Here is a 21,836-nt window from a genome sequence, read left to right as displayed (position 1 = left end):
AAAAATCCTAGGCTATAGCCTAGGGTAATATTTTGCTCAAATTTTCAAGTTCTTCAGATTTTAATGAAACTCAGTAGTGTTAATGTGAACACTGTTGTAGTGTTGTAGTGATAAGTTTGTATAATGAAGCATAATTTTGGTCATGAAGCACAATCTGCTCATAAAGCTGCTATAAAATCTTTTGGTAGCAGTCACAAGCTCCGGAGTAAATGGCAGTTCGGCAGGGCAAGAATACCAACCATGCACTGCACCTTTGAAATTTTTTCAAAAATTTTTGTGTTGTGTTGTATCACACCATAAGGGTGCCGAATTATTTTTTATTGGGTGTACGTTCCCTTGCTGCAAATATGTCTGTGTGCCTTCAGCAGAACATAAGTGGAGCTTTTTTAAGGTGGTGTATTGAGATAGGTAGAGGTTTAGTTTTGCAGTACATGTGAAGGATAAGATATTTTTGTAATCATAATTGTTCATCTTTTTGCGGTAATAGTTAACTTGTTTATTAAATTTTCTCTGATTTGGATAGATTACTCATGAAATACTGAACAGGCACCTTTTTCCACCAGGTCAAGAGCAATAGTCAGTTGGAACCAGTGACAAAACTTGGCTTCAGAGTAGACACAGTAAACCTCCCCTTGAATAAAGACAACTTTGTTGCTATTTACTCAAGGTAAGTTGATCTAGTGTAGGTATGTACAGTACATTTATGCCTTGTGTTGATTTTTTTTAACACTGAAAAATGTATCTTATCGGATGGGTCCAATTGATTCCAACATGGGTCAGTACGAGCCATGTTGTCTTGGTGGATTGGTAAGCGTAAACAGTTTTACAGATTGCCTAATGATTATGGTAACCCCACTTACAGTTATGTCCATAGAAGTATAACATGGCAATTGGCAGAAAATGTTACTAGCATTCGAAATATTACTAAATCAAGAAACAAGCTACCAGTGTAAGGCCAGACCAATAGGCATGTCTTAAAATCCTTTATCTATGGTGTATTGCTTCACAAAAACAGTAGCACGATCCTTTTACATGCAGTCAATAGAACTGGTAGTGTTTTAGAAAGAGATGGAGTTAATAAAAATGAAATGTAATTTTTTTTATAAGGGGGCATAAATATACTGGATGGTTTACATCAGAATTAGTCCATTGCTTAGTGCCAGCCTGCAAGTTGATTCTAGTTGTACAAAACTTATTACACTGAAACGTTCATGTGTATCTGTACTTAATCCACCCCATGTAAAGGGGAGTGGTATGAACATTGAGAAACATTTTTCAAACTTTCAACATACTCTTTGCTTTGTATTAACATACCAGAGGCTAAGCCTAGATGGATGGAATGCAGTGTATAGACAAAGGGGTAAAAAGAAAAGAAATGCTTGAAATAGAGGCATTAGTCTGTGGAGTATACCTGGTGAGGTGAATATCTGACTGGTAAGGGGAAATAAGAATTCAGGTGAGGTAGAGAATGTGGACCAGGTTTTTTCATTGAATAGTTTGAGAAGTATTTTGAAAAAGTGACTTGTATGAAGCATTTATTGATATGCAGGAAATGTATTATAGGGTTGATGGAAAGGCCATGTGGAAGGTGTTTGAAATCATGTAGGAAGTGGAAAGTTAATAAATATATGAGTTTTATGAGCAAAGCAAAGAATAGGTGCAAGTAGGAAATGAAGATGATGAATGTCTTGTTACATTATTTGTGTTGAGCATGTTTGATGCTACTGTGATTTTTAATGTTTATGGGCAGTTTGATGAAGGGGTGAATAAAATGGTTTTCCAAAAACTAAGTTTTCCAGGGCTTTGATACATACAAGACTGACTATTTTGAAAAGAATGCATAAAAATGTAATTTTGTATGAAATAAGATGAATTTACTGGACTCTCCTGGCAATTCGATACACCAAAAGCAAGAAGTCTTGTTTGGTAAGACTATAACATCATTGGACCAAAGAAATCCAGTCTCATTGAGGACCTTTTTACTCTATTCCATAACATCCCTATTCCTATGTGGAGTACAGCCTTGAAGCTGCGGGAGTTCCATAAAAGGGGTCCAAGGGCTATGATAGCTATTGTACATGCAGGCTCTTTCACACATTTCAGTTGCCCCTTAACCTCTTTATTATGCACAGTCTTGAATTTCTTTATTTTATATTGCATTTTCATTATCAAATATTTTGGTATTACTGGGTCTTTCTAACTTTATCAGTGTGGCTTTTTTTCTACATGCCTGTCAGGCCATTTTTCCTATATTTCATCTATTAACTTTTCCCTTGACTGGCCTCGTCATTCCTCACCTAATGATGCTGCTTATTTTTGCTTTGCTCCTTGTGATGTTACCAGCCTTCATCATTGTAGGAAGGTACTACCCTTGCTTTTCTCCTTTTCCTTGTAGCAGGTACCTTCCCACTTTTTCATGTTCCACACTATTCTTTATCATGAAGTGGGTAAATGGACATTGAAATAATTAGAGCATGGGGATTGTATTTGCTGTTGCTTGCATAAATGCAAATGCATTATTGTGTTTAAGAAGAATTTGCTTAGAATTGCTACTTTACAGTAGGCGTTCTTTAATCTAACGGCTCTAAATCTGGTTTACAAAACATACTTTGCTAGATCTTTATACCTAAAGTTCCTTGCATCAAGACAGAATGGTCCAAGCATAGTCTTGAAAATTATTGGTGCCAAGGTGCATAAATTAGATTTTACAGCAGTGCTTAAGAATTTTTGATATTACATTGAACATGAGTCTGCTACCAATCCAAGCAGTGAGTGGGTGGGGAAAGATTATTAAAATGAGTTGATTTTAATCCTAGAAACCGTATTACTTATACGTATATCTAAGAAATTACTGTACAATTCTACACACTTCTGACATAATGCAATATAATATATATATATATATATATATATATATATATATATATATATATATATATATATATATATATATATATATATATATATCCCTGGGGATAGGGGAGAAAGAATACTTCCCACGTATTCCCTGCGTGTTGTAGAAGGCGACTAAAAGGGAAGGGAGCGGGGTGCTGGAAATCCTCCCCTCGTTTTTGTTTTCTTTTTTTTTTTTTTTCCAAAAGAAGGAACAGAGAAGAGGGCCAGGTGAGGATATTCCCTCAAAGGCCCAGTCCTCTGTTCTTAACGCTACCTCGCTATCGCGGGAAATAGCGAATAGTATGAAAAAAAAAAAAAAAAAAAATATATATATATATATATATATATATATATATATATATATATATATATATATATATATATATATATATATATATATATTTTATTTATATTTATTATACTTTGTCGCTGTCTCCCGCGTTTGCGAGGTAGCGCAAGGAAACAGACGAAAGAAATGGCCCAACCCCCCCCCCCATACACATGTATATACATATGTCCACACACGCAAATATACATACCTACACAGCTTTCCATGGTTTACCCTAGACGCTTCACATGCCTTGATTCAATCCACTGACAGCACGTCAACCCCGGTATACCATATCACTCCAATTCACTCTATTCCTTGCCCTCCTTTCACCCTCCTGCATGTTCAGGCCCCGATCACACAAAATCTTTTTCACTACATCTTTCCACCTCCAATTTGGTCTCCCTCTTCTCCTCGTTCCCTCCACCTCCGACACATATATCCTCTTGGTCAATCTTTCCTCACTCATTCTCTCCATGTGCCCAAACCACTTCAAAACACCCTCTTCTGCTCTCTCAACCACGCTCTTTTTATTTCCACACATCTCTCTTACCCTTACGTTACTCACTCGATCAAACCACCTCACACCACACATTGTCCTCAAACATCTCATTTCCAGCACATCCATCCTCCTGCGCACAACTCTATCCATAGCCCACGCCTCGCAACCATACAACATTGTTGGAACCACTATTCCTTCAAACATACCCATCTTTGCTTTCCGAGATAATGTTCTCGACTTCCACACATTCTTCAAGGCCCCCAGAATTTTCGCCCCCTCCCCCACCCTATGATCCACTTCCGCTTCCATGGTTCCATCCGCTGCCAGATCCACTCCCAGATATCTAAAACACTTCACTTCCTCCAGTTTTTCTCCATTCAAACTCACCTCCCAATTGGCTTGACCCTCAACCCTACTGTACCTAATAACCTTGCTCTTATTCACATTTACTCTTAACTTTCTTCTTCCACACACTTTACCATATATATATATATATATATATATATATATATATATATATATATATATATATATATATATATATATATATATATTATCCCTGGGGATAGGGGAGAAAGAATACTTCCCACGTATTCCCTGCGTGTCGTAGAAGGCGACTAAAAGGGAAGGGAGCGGGGGGCTGCAAATCCTCCCCTCTCGTTTTTCTTTTTTTATTTTTTTTTTTTTTTTTTTTTTTTTTTTTTTAAATTTTCCAAAAGAAGGAACAGAGAAGAGGGCCAGGTGAGGATATTTCCTCAAAGGCCAACTCCTCTGTTCTTAACGCTACCTCGCTGTCGCGGGAAATGGCGGATAGTATGAAAAAAAAAAAAAAAAAAAAAATATATATATATATATATATATATATATATATATATATATATATATATATATATATATATGTATACATATATATATATATATATATATATATATATATATATATATATATATATATATATATATATATATATATATTTTTTTTTTTTTTTTTTTTTTTTTGCTTTGTCGCTGTCTCCCGCGTTTGCGAGGTAGCGCAAGGAAACAGACGAAAGAAATGGCCCAACCCACCCCCATACACATGTATATACATACGTCCACACACGCAAATATACATACCTACACAGCTTTCCATGGTTTACCCCAGACGCTTCACATGCCTTGATTCAATCCACTAACAGCACGTCAACCCCGTTATACCACATCGCTCCAATTCACTCTATTCCTTGCCCTCCTTTCACCCTCCTGCATGTTCAGGCCCCGATCACACAAAATCTTTTTCACTCCATCTTTCCACCTCCAATTTGGTCTCACTCTTCTCCTCGTTCCCTCCACCTCCAACACATATATCCTCTTGGTCAATCTTTCCTCACTCATTCTCTCCATGTGCCCGAACCATTTCAAAACACCCTCTTCTGCTCTCTCAACCACGCTCTTTTTAATTCCACACATCTCTCTTACCCTTACGTTACTTACTCGATCAAACCACCTCACACCACACATTGTCCTCAAACATCTCATTTCCAGCACATCCATCCTCCTGCGCACAACTCTATCCATAGCCCACGCCTCGCAACCATACAACATTGTTGGAACCACTATTCCTTCAAACATAGCCATTTTTGCTTTCCGAGATAATGTTCTCGACTTCCACACATTCTTCAAGGCTCCCAGAATTTTCGCCCCCTCCCCTACCCTATGATCCACTTCCGCTTCCATGGTTCCATCCGCTGCCAGATCCACTCCCAGATATCTAAAACACTTCACTTCCTCCAGTTTTTCTCCATTCAAACTCATCTCTCAATTGACTTGACCCTCAACCCTACTGTACCTAATAACCTTGCTCTTATTCACATTTACTCTTAACTTTCTTCTTTCACACACTTTACCAAACTCAGTCACCAGCTTCTGCAGTTTCTCACATGAATCAGCCACCAGCGCTGTATCATCAGCGAACAACAACTGACTCACTTCCCAAGCTCTCTCATCCCCAACAGACTTCATACTTGCCCCTCTTTCCAAAACTCTTGCATTCACCTCCCTAACCACCCCATCCATAAACAAATTAAACAACCATGGAGACATCACACACCCCTTCCGCAAACCTACATTCACATAGAACCAATCACTTTCCTCTCTTCCTACACGTACACATGCCTTACATCCTTGATAAAAACTTTTCACTGCTTCTAACAACTTGCCTGCCACACCATATATTCTTAATACCTTCCACAGAGCATCTCTATCAACTCTATCATATGCCTTCTCCAGATCCATAAATGCTACATACAAATCCATTTGCTTTTCTAAGTATTTCTCACATACATTCTTCAAAGCAAACACCTGATCCACACATCCTCTACCACTTCTGAAACCACACTGCTCTTCCCCAATCTGATGCTCTGTACATGCCTTCACCCTCTCAATCAATATCCTCCCATATAATTTACCAGGAATACTCAACAAACTTATACCTCTGTAATTTGAGCACTCACTCTTATCCCCTTTGCCTTTGTACAATGGCACTATGCACGCATTCCGCCAATCCTCATGCACCTCACCATGAGTCATGCATACATTAAATAACCTTACCAACCAGTCAACAATACAGTCACCCCCTTTTTTAATAAATTCCACTGCAATACCATCCAAGCCTGCTGCCTTGCCGGCTTTCATCTTCCGCAAAGCTTTTACTACCTCTTCTCTGTTTACCAAATCATTTTCCCTAATCCTCTCACTTTGCACACCACCTCGACCAAAACACCCTATATCTGCCACTCTATCATCAAACACTTTCAACAAACCTTCAAAATACTCACTCCATCTCCTTCTCACATCACCACTACTTGTTATCACCTCCCCATTTGCGCCCTTCACTGAAGTTCCCATTTGCTCCCTTGTCTTACGCACTTTATTTACCTCCTTCCAGAACATCTTTTTATTCTCCCTAAAATTTAATGATACTCTCTCACCCCAACTCTCATTTGCCCTTTTTTTCACCTCTTGCACCTTTCTCTTGACCTCCTGTCTCTTTCTTTTATACAACTCCCACTCAATTTCATTTTTTCCCTGCAAAAATCGTCCAAATGCCTCTCTCTTCTCTTTCACTAATACTCTTACTTCTTCATCCCACCACTCACTACCCTTTCTAATCAACCCACCTCCCACTCTTCTCATGCCACAAGCATCTTTTGCGCAATCCATTTCTGATTCCCAAAGTACATCCCATTCCTCCCCCACTCCCCTTACTTCCATTGTTCTCACCTTTTTCCATTCTGTACTCAGTCTCTCCTGGTACTTCCTCACACAAGTCTCCTTCCCAAGCTCACTTACTCTCACTACCCTCTTCACCCCAACATTCACTCTTCTTTTCTGAAAACCCATACAAATCTTCACCTTACCCTCCACAAGATAATGATCAGACATCCCTCCAGTTGCACCTCTCAGCACATTAACATCCAAAAGTCTCTCTTTCGCGCGCCTGTCAATTAACACGTAATCCAATAACGCTCTCTGGCCATCTCTCCTACTTACATAAGTATACTTATGTATATCTCGCTTTTTAAACCAGGTATTCCCAATCATCATATATATATATATATATATATATATATATATATATATATATATATATATATATATATATATATATATATATATATATGTATGGCATGAGAAGAGTGGGAGGTGGGTTGATTAGAAAGGGTAGTGAGTGGTGGGATGAAGAAGTAAGAGTATTAGTGAAAGAGAAGAGAGAGGCATTTGGACGATTTTTGCAGGGAAAAAATGAAATTGAGTGGGAGTTGTATAAAAGAAAGAGACAGGAGGTCAAGAGAAAGGTGCAAGAGGTGAAAAAGAGGGCAAATGAGAGTTGGGGTGAGAGAGTATCATTAAATTTTAGGGAGAATAAAAAGATGTTCTGGAAGGAGGTAAATAAAGTGCGTAAAACAAGGGAGCAAATGGGAACTTCAGTGAAGGGCGCAAATGGGGAGGTGATAACAAGTAGTGGAGATGTGAGAAAGAGATGGAGTGAGTATTTTGAAGGTTTGTTGAATGTGTTTGATGATAGAGTGGCAGATATAGGGTGTTTTGGTCGAGGTGGTGTGCAAAGTGAGAGGGTTAGGGAAAATGATTTGGTAAACAGAGAAGAGGTAGTAAAAGCTTTGCGGAAGATGAAAGCCGGCAAGGCAGCAGGTTTGGATGGTATTGCAGTGGAATTTATTAAAAAAGGGGGTGACTGTATTGTTGACTGGTTGGTAAGGTTATTTAATGTATGCATGACTCATGGTGAGGTGCATGAGGATTGGCGGAATGCGTGCATAGTGCCATTGTACAAAGGCAAAGGGGATAAGAGTGAGTGCTCAAATTTCAGAGGTATAAGTTTGTTGAATATTCTTGGTAAATTATATGGGGGGATATTGATTGATAGGGTGAAGGCATGTACAGAGCATCAGATTGGGGAAGAGCAGTGTGGTTTCAGAAGTGGTAGAGGATGTGTGGATCAGGTGTTTGCTTTGAAGAATGTATGTGAGAAATACTTAGAAAAGCAAAGGGATTTGTATGTAGCATTTTTGGATCTGGAGAAGGCATATGATAGAGTTGATAGAGATGCTCTGTGGAAGGTATTAAGAATATATGGTGTGGGAGGCAAGTTGTTAGAAGCAGTGAAAAGTTTTTATCAAGGATGTAAGGCATGTGTACGTGTAGGAAGAGAGGAAAGTGATTGGTTCTATGTGAATGTAGGTTTGCGGAAGGGGTGTGTGATGTCTCCATGGTTGTTTAATTTGTTTATGGATGGGGTTGTTAGGGAGGTGAATGCAAGAGTTTTGGAAAGAGGAGCAAGTATGAAGTCTGTTGTGGATGAGAGAGCTTGGGAAGTGAGTTAGTTGTTGTTCGCTGATGATACAGCGCTGGTGGCTGATTCATGTGAGAAACTGCAGAAGCTGGTGACTGAGTTTGGTAAAGTGTGTGAAAGAAGAAAGTTAAGAGTAAATGTGAATAAGAGCAAGGTTATTAGGTACAGTAGGGTTGAGGGTCAAGTCAATTGGGAGGTAAGTTTGAATGGAGAAAAACTGGAGGAAGTAAAGTGTTTTAGATATCTGGGAGTGGATCTGGCAGTGGATGGAACCATGGAAGCGGAAGTGGATCATAGAGTTAGGGAGGGGGCGAAAATCCTGGGAGCCTTGAAGAATGTGTGGAAGTCGAGAACATTATCTCGGAAAGCAAAAATGGCTATGTTTGAAGGAATAGTGGTTCCAACAATGTTGTATGGTTGCGAGGCGTGGGCTATGGATAGAGTTGTGCGCAGGAGGATGGATGTGCTGGAAATGAGATGTTTGAGGACAATGTGTGGTGTGAGGTGGTTTGATCGAGTAAGTAACGTAAGGGTAAGAGAGATGTGTGGAAATAAAAAGAGCGTGGTTGAGAGAGCAGAAGAGGGTGTTTTGAAATGGTTCGGGCACATGGAGAGAATGAGTGAGGAAAGATTGACCAAGAGGATATATGTGTCAGAGGTGGAGGGAACGAGGAGAAGTGGGAGACCAAATTGGAGGTGGAAAGATGGAGTGAAAAAGATTTTGTGTGATCGGGGCCTGAACATGCAGGAGGGTGAAAGGAGGGCAAGGAATAGAGTGAATTGGATCGATGTGGTATACAGGGGTTGACGTGCTGTCAGTGGATTGAATCAGGGCATATGAAGCGTCTAGGGTAAACCATGGAAAGCTGTGTAGGTATGTATATTTGCGTGTGTGGACGTGTACGTATATACATGTGTATGGGGGTGGGTTGGGCCATTTCTTTCGTCTGTTTCCTTGCGCTACCTCGCAAATGCGGGAGACAGCGACAAAGAAAAGAAAAAAATAAATGTATACCATGTCCATTTGCCCATCATCTTCCCATTCTAATAAAAATAAATTACTAGTGATACAGCTGTCAGAATGGACTTCCAAAAGCCAATGTGGATACAGACTACTATAATGGTAGTTCTACCATTGCCTCTCAATCTCTTGTGGGCATGGTAGCAGACACTGACTTGTTCACATCAAATGGAATAAATTGTCTGGTTGTTATGTTGCAGTATGTGAAAGGTGAGTTAAGTGGGAAGTTTATTTTTTCATTTATACTTATTTGTCATTTAACTGGTAATACTTTAGAAATAAGCTTCACTTTGTCATTGGTCATCATAATGTAGAGGTCAGGGATGTCACTAAAATAACTTATCTTGACAGAGACTGATACCAAGGAAAGGACCATAATTTTTGTGCTCAAGTTGAATTCGGCAGGGAAAAAGGTAACCAAGACTTGGAGCAGGAATCGAGACTAAAGGCCATTTCTGTAGCTCTGGCTTTTGTAAGTATACCTGAGGTAAAATTCATTGCTGCTTACAAATACCTTGAAAATTTTCAATTGTTGAAATATAATAAAAACTTGTTCATTTGTTCATCGCACCATAATGTTCAAGTAAGATGTATATAAAACCTATAGTTCTATAATTTGCCCAACTAAATAGTTGCAGTAGAGTTCTAGAGAAGTTTACTGTAAAGGACAGCGAGGGCAGAATCTCTATCAGAAACGTGACATTTGTGCTTGAACCTCCCATCCCCCCCAAATTGCTATGCTTAACCTCTCCTTACCAACAGCTTTATGCTTGCACAAAGTCCCTGTGAAGCTCATTTAGGACAGGTGCATTTGTATTTGATTGAAGAGCTGCAGCTCTGCACTGCTTACTAAATTTGCTGTACTTTTCCATTTTCATTTGACTAATGTAAGACCCAGCCACACTAGTAAGTATTGATTCTTCCCATCCTCATTTGACTTCAAAGGCGTGCCTTTTTGGTAAATAGAGGTCTCTTTTCTTCATGGGGAAACGTAATAAGAACTGGGAAAAATTCCTAATTATACTTATCTTTATTGTACATCTTTCCTTGTGTAAGTTGCCTATTCCTGCTGTAATTTAAATGGAAAGATCCTTTAGCTGGGTATGTAAAGATGATTGACATCACAATTTATTACTGGAAGGAGCTACTTGACTTTGTGGCAGGTCATGCCAGGTGACCTAACTGGACTAGCTAATTTTCAGAGAAATGAACTTTGTGGCCCAACCAACATTTGCACCTGGTGTATTTACTCAATGACACCCATACTCTACGTTCAGTAATGGCTGGTCAACAGCTGCTGCTGAAATCCAGTCTAGCGAGTGCTGTTATAGTGTGTTATTTCAGCATTGTTCAATATGTCTAGATGGGATAATTTAGGGAGGTAAATGCAAGTCTTTGAGAGAGGGGTGAGTATGCAGCCTGTGGGGATGAAAGGGCCTGGGAAGCAAGTGTGTTTAATGATGATACAGTACTGGTGGCAGATTCAAGTGAGAAACTGCATAAGTTGGTGACTTGAGTTTGGAAAATTGTGAAAGGAGAAAGCTGAGTGAATGTTAATAAAAGTAATCCCTACTAGTATGGCATCATAACATAAACCATACTAGTTTGGTTGGGGTCCTTTATAGGTTAAATGAAAATGTAATGCAAATTTGATATGCAGTGCAGACTAGCAGGTCTTCAGACAGCAAAAGTGTATGTGCAACCATAGTTTGGGCCATAAAGCTCATTTCTCCAGGAATTGGTAGGTTAGGTGAGGTCATGTGCCTTGACCTGCCACCTAGTCAAGGTGCCGTTAGAAAGGTGCCCTGCTATACGCCCCACACCATTCAGTGGCTAATTAGCACATCTTTGGTGCACTAATTTTAATATAACAGTTGACCTGTTAGCATTGAGAATAGTTCTCAATAATTGATTGGTGGTGACAGAGAAGGGACAAAGACTTGGCAAAATTCAACAGACTTGATAGGCAAACTTAGTGCACCAAATTTAAGTGTGTGTACAGTAAGAAATATAGACAGTTTGCTCATTTTCCTTTTTCTATGTAACTTTTCTTGCCACAATCCTTGGGACCACCCAAAATTTCCATGGCTAGGCTACTTAAGAGATAAAAGTGTATTAAAGGGAAAATATTTTTCAGATTTTGGTTGCAATGAATATACTAGGTAAGGGGAAAACAGGATTGAAAATACTGCTAATGTCTCTCCTGTGTCATACAAGGCAACTACTAATAATAAATGAATAGTAAAGATGTAAATTTCAGAATGAACATTTGCTGCTCTCATTGTTTTTCTTGCACTATATCTTTCATTATTACGGTACTACAATTCGATGTAAATTTCAGGTTGATGACACTTGGTTCACGTTGGTGGCTGATGACTATGATCCTGAAGACTTGGTTGACCCATGCTCTGTAACATCAGAGGTCTTTGCCTGGAACAGTTTCTCAAAATCGGTAAGGTTAAGTGTTTTTGTTAGTATGTATAATTGAAGGTCAGGTACCTGAGGACTGGTGGAATGCTTGTTCAGTGCCATTGTATAAATGCAAGGGGAACAGAAAGTGAATATTTGAACTAGAATAGAGGAAGTTTGTTTAGGATACCTGGAAAGTTGTACGAGACTTGTCATAGAGGGTAGCACGCACAGAGCATCAGATTGTGGAGGAACAAAGTGGCCTCAGAAGTGGGAGACGCTGTTTCGATCAGGTGCTGGCTTTGAAGAATCTTTGATATACCTTAAGAAAACACTTTGTGTGGAATTTATAGATCAGGAGAAAATATATGATGTGGTTGACATGCTTTGTGTATGCTCTGAATGTATGGTGTTGGAGGAAAGCTACAAAAACTAGCTTAGATTTTCTATGAAATGAGTAAGGCATGTGTGTTAAGTGACAGAGAAGGTGGAGTGGTTCCAGGTGAAGGTAGCTGTCATATGTAATGCACCAAAACCACTGCATTATATATTGAACCAGGGCATGTGAAGTGTCTGGGGTAAACCATGGAAAGTTTTGTTGGGCCTGGATTTGGAAAGGAAGCTGTAGTTTCGGTGCATTACACATGACAGCTAGCAGACCGAGGGTGAACGACTGTGGCCTTTGTTGTCTTTTCCTAGCGATACCTCGTGCATGCGCGGGGGAGGGAGGTGTTCTTTCATGTGTGGTGGGGTGGGAATGGATGAAGGCAGCAAGTATGAATATGTACATGTGTATGTATGTATATGTATGTGTATATGGGTGGGTTGGGCCATTCTTTTGTCTGTTTCCTTGCGCTACCTCGCTAACGCGGAAGACAGAGACAAAGTTTAATATATAAAATATTTATTTTTTTTTATCGCACTTTGTTGCTTTTTTGACAAAATAGATTTTCTTGAAATTTTTAGCATAGATACTTTTATGTATGCTGAATACAAATCTGTGGTCAAAATCTAAAAATTCGTATAATTACTCGAGAATTAGTATTTAAATTTTATAATTAGTCCAGGTGCTAATTAGACGGTTAATATTATGAATTACAGTCTTTTGACTCCAAATACTTAAATCCCACATAAATTAACATCTATACACAGATTTTCATTAAAATTTGAGGAAGTTGAAAATCTGAGCTGTCGCTGTCTCCCGCTTTTGCGAGGTAGCACAAGGAAACAGACGAAAGAAATGGCCCAACCCACCCCCATACACATGTATATACATACGTCCACACACGCAAATATACATACCTACACAGTTTTCCATGGTTTACCCCAGACCCTTCACATGCCCTGATTCAATCCACTGACAGCACGTCAACCCCGGTATACCACATCGATCCAATTCACTCTATTCCTTGCCCTCCTTTCACCCTCCTGCATGTTCAGGCCCCGATCACACAAAATCTTTTTCACTCCATCTTTCCACCTCCAATTTGGTCTCCCACTTCTCCTCGTTCCCTCCACCTCCGACACATATATCCTCTTGGTCAATCTTTCCTCACTCATTCTTTCCATGTGCCCAAACCATTTCAAAACACCCTCTTCTGCTCTCTCAACCACGCTCTTTTTATTTCCACACATCTCTCTTACCCTTACGTTACTTACTCGATCAAACCACCTCACACCACACATTGTCCTCAAACATCTCATTTCCAGCACATCCATCCTCCTGCGCACAACTCTATCCATATCCCACGCCTCGCAACCATACAACCGGGGTTGACGTGCTGTCAGTGGATTGAATCAAGGCATGTGAAGTGTCTGGGGTAAACCATGGAAAGCTGTGTAGGTATGTATATTTGCGTGTGCGTATGTGTATGTATATACATGTGTATGGGGGTGGGTTGGGCCATTTCATTCATCTGTTTCCTTGCGCTACCTCGCAAACGTGGGAGACAGCGACAAAGCAAAAAAAAAAAAAAAAAAATATATATATATATATATATATATATATATATATATATATATATATATATATATATATATATATATATATATATATAGCCTTTGATTTTTCTTGATTTTTTTGAAAAAATACATTTTCTTGAAATTCTCAGCATTGATACTTTTCTATATTCTGAATACGAATCTGTGGTCAAAATCTAAAAATTCGTATAATTACTCGAGTAATTAGTATTTAAATTTTATCATAATTAGTCTAGGTGCTAATTAAATGCTTAATATTATAAAAAACAGTCTTTTGACTCCAAATACTTAAATACCACATGAATTAACATCTATACACAGATTTTCATTAAAATCTGAGGAAGTTGAAAATCTGAGTAAAAAAAAATTCCCTGTATATAGCCTTGGATTTTTATTGTTTTGTTTTTCAAAAAATAGATTTACTTGAAATTTTCAGCATTGATACTTTTATGTATGCTGAATAGGAATATGTGGTCAAAATCTAAAAATTCCTATAATTATTCGAGTAATTAGCATTTAAATTGTATCATAATTAGTCCAGGTGCTCATTAACCGGTTAACATCATGCATTACAGTCTTTTGACTCCAAATACTTAAATACCATATAAAATACTATCTATACACTGATTTTCATTAAGATTTGAGGAAGTTGAAAATCTGAGCAAAAGAAAAAAAAGAACGCAAGGCAATAGTATTGCCTTGGATTTTTCTTGATTTATTGAAAAAATAGATTATTTTGAAATTCTCAGCATAGATACTTTTCTGTATGCTGAATACGAATCTGTGGTCAAAATCTAAAAACTCGTATAATTACTCGAGTAATTAGTATTTAGATTTTATCATAATTAGTCCAGGTGCTAATTAACTGGTTAGTATCACGATTTACTGTGTTTTGACTCCAAATTCTTAAACACCATATAAAATACTATTTATACACTGATTTTCATTAAAATCTGAGGAAGTTGAAAATCTGAGCAAAAAAAAAAATTTCCGGTATATAGCCTTGGATTTTTCTTGATTTTTTTTGAAAATATAGATTTTCTTGAAATTTTCAGCATAGATACTTTCATGTATTATGAATTATAGTATTTTGACTCCAAATACTTAAATACCACATAAATTAACATCTATACACAGATTTTCATTAAAATCTGAGGAAGTTGAAAATCTGAGCAAAAAAATGCAAGGCTAGCCTTGGATTTTTCTTGTTTTTTTTTTTTTCAAATAATAGATTATCTTGAAATTTTCAGCATTGATACTTTTATGTATTCTGAATACGAATCTGTGGTCAAAATCTAAAAATTCGCATAATTACTCGAGTAATTAGCATTTAAATTTCATCATAAATAGTGCAGGTGCTAATTAAACGGTTGATATTATGAATTACAGTCTTTTGACACCAAATAATTAAATACAATATAAAATAACATCTATACACAGATTTTCATTAAAATCTGAGGAAGTTGAAAATATGAGCAAAAAAATAAATGCAAGGTATAAAATAAAATAGCCTTGGATTTTTCTTGATTATTTTGAGAATATAGATTTTCTTGAAATTTTCAGCATAGATACTTTTATGTATGCTGAATACGAATCTGTTATCAAGATCTAAAAATTCGAATAATTAATCGAGTAAATAGTATTTAAATTTTATCATAAATAGTCCAGGTGCTAAATAAACGATTAATATTATGAATTACAGTCTTTTGATTCCAAATACTTAAATACTACATAAATTAACATCTATACACAGATTTTCATTAAAATCTGAGGAAGTTGAAAATCTGAGGAAAAAAAATCCTTGGATTTTTCTTGATTTTTTTTTTAAGAAAATAGGTTTTGTAATTTTCAGCATACATACTTTTATGTATTCTGAATACGAATATGTTGTCAAAATCTAAAATTTCGCATAATTAGTCCAGTAATTAGCATATAAATTTCTTCATAATTCGTCCAGGTGCTAATTAACCGGTTGATATTATGAATTACAGTCTTTTGACACCAAATATTTAAATACAATATAAAATAACATCTATACACAGATTTTCATTAAAATCTGAGGAAGTTGAAAAAATAGATTGTCTTGAACTTTTCAGCATAGACACTGTTATGTATGCTGAATACGAATCTGTGGTCAAAATCTAAAAATTCTTATAATTAGTCGAGTAATTAGCATTCAGATTCTATCATAATTAGTCCAGGTAATAATTAACCGGTTAATATTATGAATTACAGTCTTTTGACTCCAAATACTTAAATACCATATAAAATACTATCAATACCCTGATTTTCATTAAAATCTGAGGAAGTTGAAAATCTGGGCAGAAAAAATGCAAGGCTATATATTTCTGGGATGTTTCTTGATTTTTTTTTAAAGATATAGATTTTCTTGAGATTTTCAGCATAGATACTTCTATGTATGCTGAATACGAATCTTTGGTCAAAATCTAAAAATTCGCATAATTAGTCGAGTAATTAGCATTTAAATTTCATCAATCAGTCCAGGTGCTAATTAAACGGTTAATATTATGAATTACAGCCTTTTGACTCCAAATACTTAAATACCATATAAAATAACATATCTACACAGATTTTCATTAAAATTTGAGGAAGTTGAAAATCTGAGCAAAAAAAAAAAGACAATGCCTCGGATTTTTCTTGATTTTTTTTTAAATAGATTTTCTTGAAATTTTCAGCATAGATACTTTTATGTATGCTCAATAGGAATCTGTGGTCAAAATTTTAAAATTCGTATAAGTAGTTGAGCAATTAGCATTTAGATTTTATCCTAATTAGTCCAAGTGCTAATTATCCGGTTAATATCATGAATTACAGGTTTTTGATTCCAAATACTTAAATACCATATGAAATACTATCTATATACTGATTTTCATTAAAATTTGAGGAAGTTGAAAATTTGAGCAAAAAAATGCAAGTCCTTGGATTTTTCTTGATTTTTTTTGAAAGAATAGATTTTTTTGACATTTTCAGCATACATCCTTATATGTATGCTGAATACGAATCTGTGGTCAAAATCTAAAAATTCGTATAATTACTCGAGTAATTAGTATTTAAATTTTATAATTAGTCCAGGTGCTGATTAAACGTTTAATATCATGAATTACAGTCTTTTGACTCCAAATACTTAAATACCACATAAAGTAACATCTATACACAGATTTTCATTAAAATCTGAGGAAGTTGAAAATCTGAGAAAAAAAATTCCTTTGATTTTTCTTGATTTTTTTGAAAAAATAGATTTTCTTGAAGTTTTCAGCATTGATACTTTTATGTATGCTGAATACGAATATGTGATGAAAATCTAAAAATTCGCATAATTAGTCGAGTAATTAGCATTTAAATTTCATCATGATCAGTCCAGGTGCAAATTAAACGGTTAATATTATGAATTACAGTCTTTTGAAACCAGATACTTAAATACAATATAAAATAACATCTATACACTGATTTTCATTAAAATCCGAGGAAGTTGAAAATCTGAGCAAAAAAAAATCCTAGGCTATATATATAGCCTGGAAATATATTTTTCTTGATTTTTTGAAAAAATAGATTTTATTTAAATTTTCAGCATACATACTCTTATATATGCTGAATACGAATCTGTGGTTAAAATCTAAAACTTATTATAATTAGTAGAGTAATTAGCATTTAAATTTCATCATAATTAGTCCAGGTGCTAATTAAACGCTTAATATTATGAATTACAGTCTATTGACACCAAATAATTAAATACAATATAAAATAACAACTATACACAGATTTTCATTAAAATCTGAGGAAGTTGAAAATCTGAGCAAAAAAAATCTTGATTTTTTTTAAATAGATTTTCTTGAAATTTTCAGCGTAGATGATTTTATGTATGCTTAATACGAATCTGTGGCCAAAATCTAAATATTCGTATAATTGGTTGAGTAATTAGCATTTAAATGTATAATTGGTCCAGGTGCAATATCATGATTTTTTTTATAAAAATAGATTTTCTTGAAATTTTCAGCATAGATACTTTTATGTATGCTGAATACGAATCTGTGGTCAAAATCTAAAAATTCGTATAATTACTCGAGTAATTTGTATTTAAATTTTATCGTAATTAGTCCAGGTGCTAATTAAACGGTTAATATTATGAATTACAGTCTTTTGACTCCAAATACTTAAATACCTTATAAAATAACATCTCTACACAGATTTTCATTAAAATCTGAGGAAGTTGAAAATCTGATCAACAAAATGCTTTGGATTTTTCTTGATTTTTTTTAAAAATAGATTTTCTTGAAATTTTCAGCATAGATACCTTTATGTATGCTCAATAGGAATCTGTGTTCAAAATCTAAAAATTCGCATAGTTAGTCGAGTAATTAGCACTTAGATTTCATCATGATTAGTCCAGTTGATATTATGAATTACAGTCTTTTGACACCAAATAATTAAATACAATATAAAATAACATCTATACACAGATTTTCATTAAAATCTGAGCAAAAAAAATCCAAGGCTTTAGCCTGGGATTTTTCTTTATTTTTTTTTATGAAATAGATTTTCTTGAAATTTTCAGCATAGTTAACTTTATGTATGCTGAAAACGAATCTGTGGTCAAAATCTAAAAATTCGTATAATTAGTCGAGTAATTAGCATTTAAATTTTATCATAATTCGTCCAGGTGCTAATTAAACTGTTAATGTTATGAATTACAGTCTTTTGACTCCAAATACTTAAATACCATATAAAATAACATCTATACACGGATTTTCATTAAAATTTGAGGAAGTTGAAAATCTGAGCAAAAAAAACGCAAAACTATTATTATTATTGCCTTGGATTTTTCTTGATTTTTTGAAAAAATACTGTTACATGCATTTTTTTTTGAAATGTGATTTTCAGGACATACTTCTTTTGCCATATTCAATGTTTTTCAAAAAAGTCATTCTGTGCAGATGAATGTGTAATCAAAAGAAGGTTTGTAAAGCACCTGATTAATATGTAGTCATCTCCCAATGAGAAGCTAAATCAATAAATTATTGATTGCAGTAATCTTGGATGCTATGGAGGTTAGGTAAGGTATTCATGGGTTTTGTTGATTTGTTACAAATGGTTCTATTTCATGTACCTTGATTAACCTGATATTTTCCCTGGTGCTCATATCATAGAAGGCTGTTCCACGATGGGCCCCTCACCATTGTTACCTTATTTAACATTATAGAATATGTTACTTTCAAATTAAACCCTACCACTTTTTTGTCACTGTGTTCTCAAAATACTGCACTGCCTTTACAAAACCAAATTACTTGATATTCAATGCAATTTGGCCAAACTGGTAATATTCATTAGATTTGTCGGCAGAATAATCATTGTTGAAAAGTATTAACCTGTGATATTTCAGTAATGCCATCTTTGGTAATATTTTTCTGCTTACACTGAAGATGAAAAGTTGTTAGAAATTTTGTTAAATAGGCATAGAAGTTTGGGGGAAAAGAGAATTTTTATTAAATTGCCACTGAAAATAACAATGAAGTCTAGTAGGAATGTTGAAAAACCATGGCTCTATTGGAAGATTGTTAGCCATCAATTATGCCTTCCATTCAACATCTTTGAATTAGTCTCTGGGTTACATTGAGGCAGGCTAGGGTGGAGTCTCGTGTTGGGAAACTAGATTGGATTGCATAGTTTGTATAGTAAGGTACAATACCTCCATATCAGAACTTAACCATTCTTCTTCAGTATCTACTGTTATCCTTGATCTTATTTTTCAGGGAAATCTCAGTCATGAATTCTTTTTTATCCAGTAAACTTTTCCTTTTCAATATTTCCAACTTTTTCTTTGATTGGATAGATTTTGCAAAGCTTTTTAGAGTGAAAGAAGAAAATGTACTAAACTATCTCAGATATGGGGAGAGAAAGACTGGAAGAGGTGACAGGATTTAAATATTTAGGAGCTATCTTGGGTAAGTTTGGTGATATGGAAGGAGAGATGAGGGAGACAACAGTACATGGTAGAGTCATTGGGTCCCCTAATACAATACTGAAGGGTAGAGATGTAAGTATATTAATGAAGAATGGATTAAGGGAAAGCATAGCCCTCCCGATCCTTAACTATGCAGCCGAAACTTGGACATGGAATGAGTCATAGAGGTCAAGAATCCAGGCTGTGGAAACGCGCTATTTGAGAGTAGCACATGTTGTGACTTGGTCAAATGAAGAAAAAAAATGAGGGGGGTGTATGAGAGATTTAGTATGGCAGTGAATGCAAAGGGAATGAATTTTGGAGCAATAGAGTGGGCAAAATTTAATACTTTGGCATGTGGAAAGAATATGAGTGTAGAATAATATGATTAAATGGAATGGTGTGAGATGAGGACCACTTGTGACATGGGGAAGCAGAGTGGAAGGGTAATGGAGGGAGAGAAACTGGGGAAGAATATGTGGAATGGTGTATGCGAGGGAGGTAAGGACAGGGATAAGTGGAGACACTTTTGCCATGGTCATCCCTTTGATGGGAGTTCCCAGAGGGAATGGGCATCAGAGATATACAGATGGCTAGATTGAAAAAGCTGCCACAACTAGAGGAGGTGATTGCCAAACCTTATTTTACTGCTTGAATTATGCTTCATCAGATTAAGTTGGTTGTAGATTTTTTACTGAAATTGGATAGTGTAGATGAATGCTTCACCTAACCCAGTGTAATTTTAAAAGTCCATTTAAGTTCTTTATGTTAACTAATATTACTTTAACTTTCCCTTGTGCCTCTAGTAGTGGATTTATTTTCAGCTTTTCTTAGTGAAGTAGCTAGTAGTATGAGCACTGTACATAGAAATGGCCAAGTTTGTGACAGAAAAAAGAAAAGATAAAGAAGGTATTAGATTTTAAGAAAGCAAGAAATTGTTGAGAAAGTAAACTGTCTTTCGGCAAATATGTGAACTTCATTTTAATTCAGATTGGCCCCCAGTTAATGTTGTGGTTGAGCTTGTGGAAACTACAACTTTAGAAACTCCCTTACAAAGAATATTTTTGCTTAAAATACAAAATATGGTGACATGTATCCCTGGGGATAGGGGAGAAAGAATTTTTGCCACGTATTCCCTGGGTGTTGTAGAAGGCGACTAAAGGGGGTGGGAGTGGGGGGCAAGAACCCCCTCCTTGTATTTAAATTTCTAAAAAGGGAAACAGAAGAAGGAATCAAGTGATGTTTGCTCATCCTCCTTGAAGGCTCAGATTGGGGTGTTTGGATGTGTGTGGATGTAACAAAGATGAGAAGAAAGGAGAGATGAGTTGTATGTTTGAGGAAAGAAACCTGGATGTTCTGGATATGAGTGAAAAAAGCACAAGGTTAAAGGGGAAGAGTGGTCTGGGAATGTCTTGGGAGTAAAGTCAGGAGTTGGTGAGAGGACAAGAGCTAAGGAAGGAGTACTGCTACTCCTGAAGTAGGAGTTGTGGGAGTAAGTAATATGGTGAAAGAAAGTAAATTATAGATTGATGTGGGTAAGACTGAAAGTGGACTGAGAGATATGGGTGATTATTGGTGCCTATGCACCCAGTCATGAGAAGAAAGATCATGAGAGGCAAGTCTTTTGGGAGCAGCTGAGTGAGTGTGTTAGTGGCTTTGGTGCATGAGACCTGGATATAGTGATGGGTGATTTGAATCTGAAGGTGAGTAATGCGGCAGTTGAGGATATAATTGGTGTATATTGGGTGTTCAGTGTTGTAAATGGAAATGGTGAAAAGCTTGTGGATTTGTGTGCTGAAAAAAAGACTGGCGATTGGGAATACCTAGTTTAAAAAGAGAGATATACATAAGTACATGTATGTGAGTAGAAGAGATGGTCAGAGGGCATTA

General features: G+C 36.1%; 1 long non-coding RNA gene across 1 annotated transcript; it reads left to right on the top strand.

Moving 5' to 3' along the window:
* The first annotated feature begins 561 nt into the window (after positions 1-561).
* LOC139752728 (uncharacterized) lies at positions 562-12,848 on the top strand. The gene is made up of 3 exons (XR_011713569.1): positions 562-667; positions 9,950-10,070; positions 11,940-12,848. It is a non-coding gene; the product is annotated as an uncharacterized lncRNA (long non-coding RNA).
* The last annotated feature ends 8,988 nt before the right edge of the window (positions 12,849-21,836 follow it).

This window comes from Panulirus ornatus, chromosome 2 (assembly GCF_036320965.1).
Source record: "Panulirus ornatus isolate Po-2019 chromosome 2, ASM3632096v1, whole genome shotgun sequence".
NCBI classification, from domain to species: Eukaryota; Metazoa; Arthropoda; class Malacostraca; order Decapoda; family Palinuridae; genus Panulirus; species Panulirus ornatus.
Note: the sequence above shows the minus strand (reverse complement) of the source record. Positions and strands in the feature narration are given on the sequence as shown.